Consider the following 12,183-nt stretch of genomic DNA (forward strand, 5'->3'; position numbering starts at 1 on the left):
CTCCAGGAAGCATATATCTGGAATGCTGTTTTTTCCAGTTTGTTCCTCGGATAGTATTACAGGTAGGCCACACCCCTGGGGAAACTCCCCCTAGACTGACCGGCCGCTTAGGACGTAGTCATGTGATCCATCATGAGAAACAACACTCACAAGTGAAGTTCAGCCAAGTTGACAGATCTTCAACTATCACAGGACCCATATCTCTAACTGCAGTGCAGTAAATTACCTGGTATGGCTTTTCTAGCCATAAGTCTTTGTAAACTCCAAGGTGGAATTTGCTGTGAGCAACTGAGGAGCTCCTGATTGTAAGAGTTATCCACCTGGGCTATTTCTGTTGGGATTGGCAAAAAGCAATGTTCTGGGAAGTTCACTCTCTCTCAGGTGCTTAGAATTCTGATGCTATGATTGGCTAGTTTGGCCACTCTGCAGGGCTCAAAAGGAGGCCTCCTAGAGGCAGAGGTCTCTCTGACTGCTGGTTGAGGAAGATGTGCTGCTAAAAGAGACACACTCTCCTGAGAAAGAGACTCAAGAGACACGCATTGCTGAGTGAGACACCAAGGGACACGCACTGCTCGGAGAGAGACTGTGAGAAACTATTGGGTGGGAGACAGTGGGCTGAGAGAGACTGCGCATTTTTCCTGAACTTGAATTGTAGCCTGGTGCTTCCCTAATAAACCCCATAATCTGTGAGTTGTGTGTGGCCACTGTAGTGAATTATTGAACCCAGGGGAGAGGTGGTGGGTGCTTTGGGAAGAACGGTTGGTGAAAGGGCTGGAGGGAGGCAGCATGTCTAGCCTCACAGGAATAGGCCTTGGGTTACTGATGGTGACTCTGTCTTCCTCTTGTGGGGTGAGAGGAGGTCAGAAGATGGTGCCTCCGTGCCCCTTTAGCACTAACCATATACAAAAACTAACTCAAGATGGATCAAAGACCTAGATGTAAAACCTAGAACTACAAAGATGGTCAAAGGAAAAACAGAGGCAAACTTAGGGACCCTAACATATGGCTCTAATTTTAGCCAAATGATAGACAAGCCTATAAGGTGAAGAATAACAGCAGGGAGGTACGCATTCATTAGGAACTGGTAGCGTAGTGCCTAAGGCACTTGACTGCTAACCAGAAAGCTGGTGGTTTACCAGCCACTCCTCGGAAGGAAGGTTGGGCAATCGACTTCCATAGTGATACCACCTCAGGAACCCAAGGAGTGTTCGCTATGAGTCGGGTCTAATTCGAAGGCACATAACAACAACAAAAACAACACATTCACTAGAACAATCAACCACAGGAGATCAAAAAGGCAGCGTTTGTCCAGGGGTAAAGCTAAGGCGGCACAGGAAAGAAGGACAAAGGGAAATGGTAAACAACTCAGGCAGGAAATGGGAAGAGTGCTGCTACATTGTGGGGACTGCAGTGAATGTCACAAAACAAAGTGCGTATGAATTGTTGAAGGAAAATAAATTTGCTCTATAAACTTTCAGCCAAATCACACTAAAATAAATAAAGTGGGGATTTAAATTGGGGCACATGGATATGATGGCATATGCAGCTATTAAAATAATTCTTCTCAGGAATTATGTTCACAGGAGTTAAGTGGGAAAAATGAGCAAAAATTTAGGCGTGCAGCATATTTCCAATCTTGACTTTAAATGTCTATCATATGCCTAGAACACTAAATGGGAGGGAAGGCATCAAATTATTCAAAAAAAAAAAAGAAAGAGAGAGAGAATTACAGCTTTGGAAACCCTACAGAGCACATCTACCCTGTCCTATAGGGTCGTTATGAATCAGAATCAACTCAACAGCAAAGGGTTTTGGGTTTTTGGTGATGTTTCCATCAAAGTTGCTGCCCATAAACATCAATCAATGAGAATATTCTCCGATCTCTATGATACACCCAAGGCAGTGGTCATCTGGTGTAGAATCCTTCCCTTCCATATGGGAGACCAATGAGTTCTGCTGGTACAGCGGTTAAGGCACTCACTTGCTAACCAAATGGTTGGTGGTTTGAACCCACCAGCTGCTCTGCAGGAGAAAGATGACTCATCTGCTTCAGTAAAGATTTACAGCCTTGGAAACACTATGGAGCAGTTCTACTCTGTCCTGTAGCATCGCTGTGATTCAGAATGGACTCAATGACAGTGGAGGGATAGGAGGCCCAGGTTCAATCCCCAGCCAGTGGACCTGCAGCATGCGTACCATCTATCTGTTAGAGGAGGTTTGTGTGTTGCTATGGTATTGGACAGCTTTTGCCAGAGCTGCCAGACTAAGACAGACTAGGAAGAAAGCCTGGTAATCTACTTCTAATCATCAGCCATTGAAAATCCTAGCAATCCCAACAGTCAGATCCACAACCGACCACAGGGATGACACAAGACCAGGTGCCATTAGTTACAGTCTGCAGGGAGTTGCCATGAGTCGGGGGCATGCTGATGACAGCTAACACTACATACTCAGCACCTGGGAAACATGGAGGTATGACTTATCAAGACGGTTGAGCATAAGGTATTCATTGTGGCAGCAGCTTTACGCCCCATGATAACTGAGGCAGCCAGGAGAGGGCAGCAAAGAGCTGTGGGGCTGGAGGAAGCCTAGAAACCAATGATCCTGCTTCCCAGGAAGGCGGGATGAAACCTAAACCGAAGTCAGGAGTCAGGACCCTCACACAGTACTCTGATTCTACCACATGCCTGCCGCGTGCCCTTACATAAGGCATGTAACCTTTCTGGTTTATGTTTCCCAACCTCTAAAATGGGAATAAATACACCTAAGTCTCCAGGCTGTTGTCAAGATGGAAAGACCAGAAGAGTTGTTCAGTTCTAAAGTAGGATTTCCTCAGAGCAAAAACAGGTGCTTCACACACACTCTACCTCAGAAGCAAGAGAAAGAGAGGGCTGACTTTGGGGTTATATAAATACGAAGTTTTTTAAAACAATAATAATAATAGTACATACGGCATAATCAAGATAAAAGTACCATTCCATGATGGTGCACATCATTCACCCTCAGGTGCACCCTGAAAAGCAACTGAAGCAAAAAACATGCTTTCTGTTCACCAAATCCCATTTACTGTCTTCATTCCTGGGCACATGGAAGACTGGCCTTGGACAATGACATGTGATGGACAAAGATGGCCATCACTTCCAGGCTGAGGCAGTGAAAAGCCATTGTATGACCTCCCAGCTTCGCTCCTCTCCAGCTATGGAAACCAGAAGCATCTATTAGCCTGAATCTTCCTGGCCAACCTGCTCTAAGAGAGAAATAAAACTGTCATGTTAAGACTGAGATTTGAAGTCTATATATTATGGTAGCACAACCAAAGCTAACCTGACTCATACAGTAACAGGAAAAAAAAAAAATGTTAAAAGAGAAACGTGGCAATATTAATCCAATTAGATAGAATTTGGGGCAAAAAATAAAAAATATTAAATTTTACAAAGAGAAATATTTTATGTTGATTAAGCGTACACTCCTCTAAGAAGGTAAGTCATGATATCGTATGAACTTAAGCATGTAACTTCAAATTTATGTATGTATATACATACATATACATTTAAAAAATAAAATTGCCATCAAGTCAACGCTGACTCATAGCAACCTCCATTGGGTTTCCAAGGCAGTAAATCTCTATGGAGTATATTGCCCTGTCTTCCTTCCACAGAGCAGCTGGTAGCTTTGAACCTCCAGCCTTCCGGCTATCAGTCACATGCCTTAGCATTGCGCCACCAGAGCTCCCTACATATACACCTGCGTGTGTATGTGTGTGTGTGTGTGTATGTAAGTATTGAAGGGGAAAAAATGGCATCCCTAGGAGGATATTCCTATGGGAAACTACTGAAGAGTTTTGAGCAGAGGAGTGACATGGTCCAACTTAGGTTTTAAAGGCATGTCTCTAGCTATTATATACATGTATTTCAAAGGGCAAAGAAGACCACTGAGAAAGCAATTGCAATAATCCAGATGGAATATCACAGAGAAGTAGCAGTGGAGGTGAGGTGATGAAAAATGGTGAGGTTCTGGAGATCTTTGAAAAGTAAAAAAACTAATAATAAAATTAAAATAAATTGGATGTTCTGCCTGATGAGATGTAGGGTTTGAGGGAAAGAGAAGACACGGGGTGATGCCAGGTTTGGCCTGCGCCGGCAGGAGAGAGCAGATCCTGACCCCTGTGAGGAAAGTCTAGGGAAGAGCAGGTTTGGGGAAGGTCAGAGATGTGGTTTGGACCTAATACAATGCATTCAAGGAGAGAGACCAAGTAGGGACCTGGCTTAGGGAGTCTGAAGTTCAGAGGAGAGATCTGGACTAGAGATACAAACTTGGAAGCCATCAATGTACCCACTACTATCTCCAGTTACCATGAAGTCAGCTCCAACCCAAGACAGCCCCATGCGTGTCAGAGTCAGACTGTGCTCCTGAGGGTTTTCAATGGTAGTTTTTCTCAGAAGTCAATCACTAGGGCTTTCTTCCACGGCCCTTCTGGTTGAACTTGAATCCCCACCCTTTCTGCTAGCGCTCAACACATTAATTCGCCTATGAATCCTATTTAAAGCCATGAGCCTGCATGGGAGTGCCTAGGGAACGAGTGTGGATAGAGAAGAGAAGCAGCCCAAGAACTGCATCCTGGGTACCCCTACACTGAGAGGCTGGGAGGTGAGGAAGAGCCCACAAAATGAAAGGGAAGGAGCAGTCAAGGAAGAGTATGCTGTGTGGATGGCAAGGGAAAAGAATATCTCAGGGAATCTGATACTGTCAACTGTGTCAAATGACGTAGTACCTTAAGTGAGATAAACACCAAATTCACCACTGGATTTAGTAACATGGAGGCCATTAAACCAAACCAAACCCACTGCCATTCAATCAATTCCCACTCATAGTGACCCTCATAGGCTTTCCAAGGCTGTGATCTTTACAGAAGCAGACTGCCTTGTCTTTCTCCTGCAGAATGGCCAGTGGGTTTGAACCACTGACCTTTTGCTTAACAGCCCGATGCCTTAACCACAGTGCCACTAGAGCTCCTACAGAGGCCATTAGAGATCTTGAAATGAGCTGTTTTTAGAGAAGTAGTGAGTGGTGAAAGCTTATTGGACCGGGTCCAAAAGAGAATGGGAGAAGAATTATAGAAAATGAGCATGGGCAACTATTTAGAGAAATGTGGCTGAAAAAACAGAGTCCCTGGGTGGTGCGAGGGTTTAACATGCTCAGCTGCTAAACAAAAGGTCATCAGTTACAGTCTACCCAGAGGTTCCTTGGAAGAAACCTGGCAACCTACCATTGAAAACCTTGTGGAGCACAGTTCTGCTCTGACACATAGGGGTTGTCTTGAGTTGAAACTGACTTGACAGCAACTAGTGGTGGCGATGAACATGCTGAGGACTTACAAGTGTATATCTCCAGCCCAGTCTCCTCCCCTCTGAACTTCAGACTCACTGAGTCAGGTCCCTACCCAGTCTGTGCTATGGGGCACAGTTCTACCCTCACACATGGGGTCACCAGCTGGTACTGGTAGGTTATAAAGGAAGCCTGTCACAAAAGAGGAGATTGCAGAAAAATAGGGCAGGAGCTAAAGGGGGAGTTGAGTTAAGAGAAGGGATTTTTTTCAGCCAAGAGAAATAACCTAATGTTTGTGTGCTATTCACATGTTTACCCCTAAATATATAGTGAGAGACCCTGTGTCTATTTCCATTCCCTGGTTTCCAGACCTTCTAATTCCAGTAAAGGAAAGAACATAATATGCTTGTGACCACTTCAAACATGATATCACATTGAACATGACTAAGCCTCAAGTATTCAGCTGTCTCCAAGCCCTACTGTTAACACCACACCATGAAGTCACGATTACAGATGAGGTGATTTGTAAGACGATCACCTTATTACCATATGACTTTTATTTATTTAGTTCATTATCAATGGACCTTATTATGCAGTATAGAGTCAAAGAGTACCACATGTCTTATACAAGAAAAAGCTTCCCCACTTCACTCTCCTTCATGCCCCAGAGCAATCACTTTCAACTCCTTCATTTGTTTCTTTTTGTGTTTACTGTCACTTTTCTAGTTCACATACCCACTGCTGTCAAATCAATTCCCATGAATAGGGATCTTATAATACAGACCAGAACTGCTCCATAGGGTTTTCGAGTCAATACATCTTTATGAAAGTAGACTGCCACATCTTTAACCATGAAGGGCTGATGGGTTTAAATTGCCGACCTTGCGGTTAGCAGCCGAGTGCTTTATCACTGCACAACCAAGACTTCTTCTATATCAAATGCTTATAGTTAATTTTTTGTTTCTTTCTTTTTTCTTTTCAAGATATTAACTCTTGACTTCAAAGTACAGACAACAAGGATTTAGCTTTTTCAACCTACACACCACACCCCTACACTTCCCTATAATTCTCTCAAAGTGATATCAGAGGGGAGGGAACACTGCAATAATAAAAAAATAAATTTGAAAAACAGTTATATCAATTTTTTTTTTTTACATTTACATTGAATGTTTACATAATTGACTATAAAAATGTAATTCACAGCTGAGTCAGCTTATATGTTACAATCTTTCCTTGTATGGCTCTTTGTTTTTCTGAGTTAATAATTGCCTTGATTTTTCACTTGCTTAGTTTTCTGTGTATCTATAATTAACTCAGAATCAAACTATTCCCAGATTATTCTGAAACAGAACTACAAACCAAATGCATTGAGTAAGCCGTTTTTGTTAGTTACTGTTGAGTCACCTCTCAGTGATTGCAACCTTAGGTAAAACGACATGTTGCCTGGCCCCATGCCATCCTCCTGATCATTGGTATGCTTGTGTCCACTGCTGTAGCCATTGTGTCAACCCATCTCTTTGAGTACAACTCAGCCAGTGATAGGTTAATATCTATATGGCTACAATGAAAAAGAAAAAAATGACTATTATTAAAATTTATACACCAACCATTAACACCAAATATGAGGAAATTGAAGATTTTTACAACCTAATACAGTCTGAAATAGTTTAATGCATTTTCTTGACGATACAACCTCTGGCCCCTGAGCCCACCTACTCCACTCTGGGCTGCTTGCCCCTTGGTTTGCTGCACAGCTTTCCTCTTGGGATGATCCCCTTCATCAATGTGAGCATTTCTTTTATGTCTCTTCACTTTGAATTCTGTTTACAGGACCCAACATCTTCCTCCTTCTTTGTTCAGTCCCTGATTTTGCCACTTTCTCTGTAGCTTCCTGAGACAGAGTGCAAAGAGATATTTTTATGACCTGGCACATCTGAAAACTTCTTTATTCTACCATCATATTTGATTAATCATTTGTCTAAGTTTAGAATTCACAGTTGGAGATTACCATCCCCTAGTCTTTTGAAGATGTCACTCCATTATCTTCTGATTTCCAGTATTATTGTTGAGAAGTCCAATGCTATTCTGAAACCTGATCTTTTGTTGGTGGTCTGTTTTACTGTCTGTAAGCTTTGTGGGATCTTTTTTATCCCTTATAATCTGAAATTTCACAATTATGTGCCTTGAGATAAATCTCTTTTCTTTTCCCACTCAGTGAACTCCTGAATTTTAGAAACTCGTGTCTTTCAGTACTGGAAATAAGAAATATTAGAGCAGAGATAAATTGAACAGAAAATGGAAAAATAATAGAAGTAACAAGACTAGAAGTTAGTTCTTGGAAAGGATTAATAAAATCATAAACCACTGCCAAATTAAGAGAGACAATAAAAATAACACAAATAAGAAATAAGTGATGTTACAACAAAACCAACTGAAATGAAAAGGATAATAACAGAAAACTATGAAGAACTGTACTCTAAAATACACTACCTACCTAAACTAATATAGACTGAGGTAAAAATAAAATTTAACAAACCCATCACAAAAGGGGAAATTGAACCAATCATTTAAAAAAAGCAAAAAAAAGAAAAAAATTCCTGGCCCCAACAGCTTTACTGGAGAATTCTACCAAACATTCCCAGAGGAGCTGACACCTATTCTACTCAAACTATTTCAGAATATAGAAAAGGATGTAATACTCTTAAAATAATTTTATGAAGTAAGCATAACACTGATACCAAAGCCAGACAAAAACACTACTAAAAAAGAAAATTACAGACTAACATCTCTCATGAACATAGACACAAAAATCCTCAACAAAATCCTAGCCATTATAATCCAAAACAAATTTTAAAAATTAGATATCACAACCAAGTGGGATTCATGCCAGATATGCAGGGATGCTTCAACATTAGAAAAGCAATCAGCATAATTCACCACAGAAATAAAACTAAGGAAACAAATGATGTGATTATTTCAATTGACTCATAAAGGCATTTAACAAAATCCAACGCCCATTCCTGATTTAAAAAAAAAAAAAAAAATTACTCAAAATAGGAATAGGAGAAATTCCTCACACTCTGGTTACCTAGTGCCGTTCAGACAAGAATCTACCACAAATGGGATGGCCTTAACAAACAGGCGTTTATTCTTAACAATTTGCAGGCTTTAAGTCTAAGTTCAAAGTGCCAAGCTCTAGAGACTAGGTGAACGCCCCTCAGCCTTGGGCTTCAGCTCTGCTTCCAGCTCCCAGCCCAATGAAGCTAGAGGCTTTTCTTCACTCAGACAGCTGCTGGCTGCTGAGGCTGAGAAGGCCAAGGTTGACAAATAAAATGACACAGTCCCGATGTTACCAAACCACACAGCAGGCCATTAATTCAAGTCCATTTTAAGTCCCAAGGTTGGCAGAGCATGGCAGGCTGCTGAATAACCACACAGCTACATGCAGGGTCCAAGTGTGCCATAGGCTAGAGACCATTCCCAAGGCTTTTCCTTATATACAGGAAGCAGACCACATTCCCTAAGGCAGCTACTCAGCTGCTTGTGGTAGATTCCACCATGGAGTTGATTGCCAGTCTCATCATGGGAAATAACTACTACCAGCTGCCCAGCCACTCAACCAGGCCCAGCCAAGTTGACACACAAACATAACCACCACACCTCAGCATGATTAAGGGCATATACACAAAACCAACAGCCAACATCATGCTCAACAGAGAGAGACTGAAAACAGTCCCCATGAGAATGGAAACCAGACAAGGATGCCCTTTATCACCACCCTTATTCAATGTTGTTCTAGAAGTCCTAGGTAGAAAAATAAAGTAAGAAAGGGAATTAGAGGCACTCAAATTGATAAAGAAATAAAACTGTTCCTATTTGCAGATAATATGATCCTATATATAGAAAATCCTAGCAATTCTACAAGAAAGCTACTGAAACTCAAAGAAGGATTCAGCAAAGTGGGAGGGTAAAAGATCAACATACAAAAATCAGTTGGACTGCATTACACTAACAAAGAGAACACTGAAGAGGAAATCAGGAAAAAAAAATACCATTTGCGATAACCACCAAAAAGATGAAATATTTAGAAATAAACCAATCTAGGGATGTAAAATATTTATACAAAGAAAATTTCAAAACACTACTGCAAAAAAACAAAAGAGATCTGCATAAATGGAAGAACATACCATGCTCCTGGATAGGAAGATGTAACATTGTGAAAATGTCAGTATTACACAAAGCAATCACGCATTCCTGATCAGCTTCTATCAGCATTCTTTAAACAGATGGAAAAACTAATCACCAACTTTATATAGAAAGAAAGAGACCCCAGGTAAGTGAAATATTACTGAAGAAGAACAACGGAGGAGGCTTCACACTTCCTGATCTCTGAACGTACTGTCATGATTGTCAAAACAGCCTGATACTGCTACAACAAGAGACACATAGACCCATGGAACAGAATTGAGAACCCAGAAGTAAATCTATTTACCTACGACAGCTGATCTTTGACCGAAAAAAAGACTTTGTACCTTAGACACCCTTCAAATCTGGAACTGAATCCACTCCTGGAGATCACTTTTCAGCCAAACTATAGACAGGACTATAAAGTGAATAATAACACCCATGAGGAACAATCACTCATATGAGACCAAAAGGGCAGCAATTGCCTAAAAGCAAAGTTCAGAAAGCAAGTGAGTTTGAACCTCCAACTTTTCTGTTAGCAGCTGAATGCTTAATCATTGCGCCACCAGTCTCCTTACTGGCATATAAGGTATCAGTAAATCCATGGATGACAATGCTGGCAGAGCCATGGTAAACTATGGAAGCCAATCCAACCCAGAGTATTAGCAAACAAATCACTGATTCCACCATTATAGAATGAATCTGATGTAACTAATCTACCTCCAGGTAAGTGTTCCTGGGTGGTGCAAAGGGTTAACATGCTCAGCTGCTAACCAAAAAGTTGTAGGTTTGAGTCTACCCAGAGGCTCCTTGGAAGAAAGGCCTGGTGAAAAGTCAGCCACTAAAAACCCTGTGGAGGACATTTGTTCTCTGACACACTTGGGGTCACCATGTCAGAATTGACTGGACAGCAACTGGTACTGGTATCTCTAGGTAACTGACCGGCCCCTCCAATTATCACAACATTCTGAGAACTCGGGGCCACTTGGTTTCTGCTGCAGCCAAACCAAATACTCAGCAGTGGCAATAGCAGGTCAGCCTTAGTGAAAAGAAGCATGTATTACTGAGTACATGCATAGCTTCCACCCCTGCCTCCATAATCACTTGTGGTTGAGCCAGTTTGTGAGCATCGGGGTATCAGAGGAAGAAACCTAACTTATCTCATAGTGTGGGCTACCCACTATACTTTCCTGGTCTCTAAGAGCTTTTTCTGTTCTGAGGCATAGTGGTGAGCATTCAAATAAGACACAAATATACCTAACCAAGCCATGGTATTTTCAATCACTTCATATGCATGTAAAAGTTGGACAATGCATAAGGAAGACTGAAGAAGAATGATGGTGTTGGTGAAGAATATGCAATATACCATGGACTGCCAGAAGAATGAACAAAGCTGTCTTGAAAGAAGTACAGCCAGATGCTCCTTAGAAGCAAGGATGTTGAAAGCTCATCACATACTTTGGATACGCTATCAGGAAGGACAAATCCCTGGAGAAGGGCATCATGCTTGGTAAAGAATAGGGTCAGCAAAAAAGGAGACTTTCAATGAGGTGAATTGATACAGTGCCTGCAACAATGGGTTCAAATGTAGCAACAATTGTGAGGATGGTGCACAATCAGCCAACATTTGGTTCTGATGTGCATGAAGTCACTATGAATCAGAACTGACAATGGTACCTAACAACCATGCTCACACTTCACGCCCATCTAAAAGGTCCATTCAACATACATCTTCCACAGGTTTCCTCATCAATTTTCCAGTCCTGAGACTTTTGGTAAGAAAGAGGAATAGGCAGACAAGTGACACAGACCCTCTTCAACAAAGAAAAGAAAAACCAATTTACAGAGATACAGATGATAATCCTGGAGGCCTGAGCTTTGAAAGGAACTATATAGAAGTAGATTAGGCAGCAACTAATGGAAAAACCTGAACAAAAACAGTGAAGTACAGAGACAGTCGTAGCAGCAGACTGTCAGCTATTCTGACAGGACCAACAGCCTGAATATTTCCAAGTGGTGTTGGGACCTGAGAATTGACCTAAAGATCAGCCCTGGTCACCAAGGGCTGCAGGGACAACTGCACTGGTGGCCTATGTCTAGGAAGGGAAACAGCAAGGTGAGAGACAACCTGAGCTGTTGCCTTTCTGCTGTCCGGAGGGCACAGCCATTTTGAATATTTATAAGTGGCAGATGTTTATAAGTGGCAGCCATTTTGGATATGTAAAGTGACCAGGGGTGCAGCCATTTTGAATGTTTACAAGTGGTGGCCATTTTGGATATTTAAAGTAACCAAGGGTGCAGCCATTTTTAATATCTACAAGTAGCAACCATTTTGGGTTTTAAAGTGATAGCATTCTCATTCAGATTCCAGGGACCTAAAAACAGGCTCTGTTTGCCAAGGTCTGCAGGGACATACGAGAGGCTGACAACAGGAAAGGAGATAGGTGGTGAGTGTGTAAGTGCTTCCCACTAGCAAACAGAGGAGCACAGCACAGTACCATGCCTGCGTAGATAATAAACAAACAAAAGAAAATGAAAATTGTGGGCAAGTCACTCCAACATACAATCACCAATTAAATATAAACACAGAAACATCACAATGCCTCAGAGACAACAGAGCATCACAGTCCACACAAAGAAACAAGATATAGCAGAAGAAACAAGGGACCAAGG

This window comes from Orycteropus afer, unplaced genomic scaffold (genome assembly GCF_000298275.1).
Source record: "Orycteropus afer afer isolate SDZICR_OR568_19922 unplaced genomic scaffold, OryAfe1.0 scaffold00419, whole genome shotgun sequence".
Lineage (NCBI taxonomy): Eukaryota > Metazoa > Chordata > Mammalia > Tubulidentata > Orycteropodidae > Orycteropus > Orycteropus afer.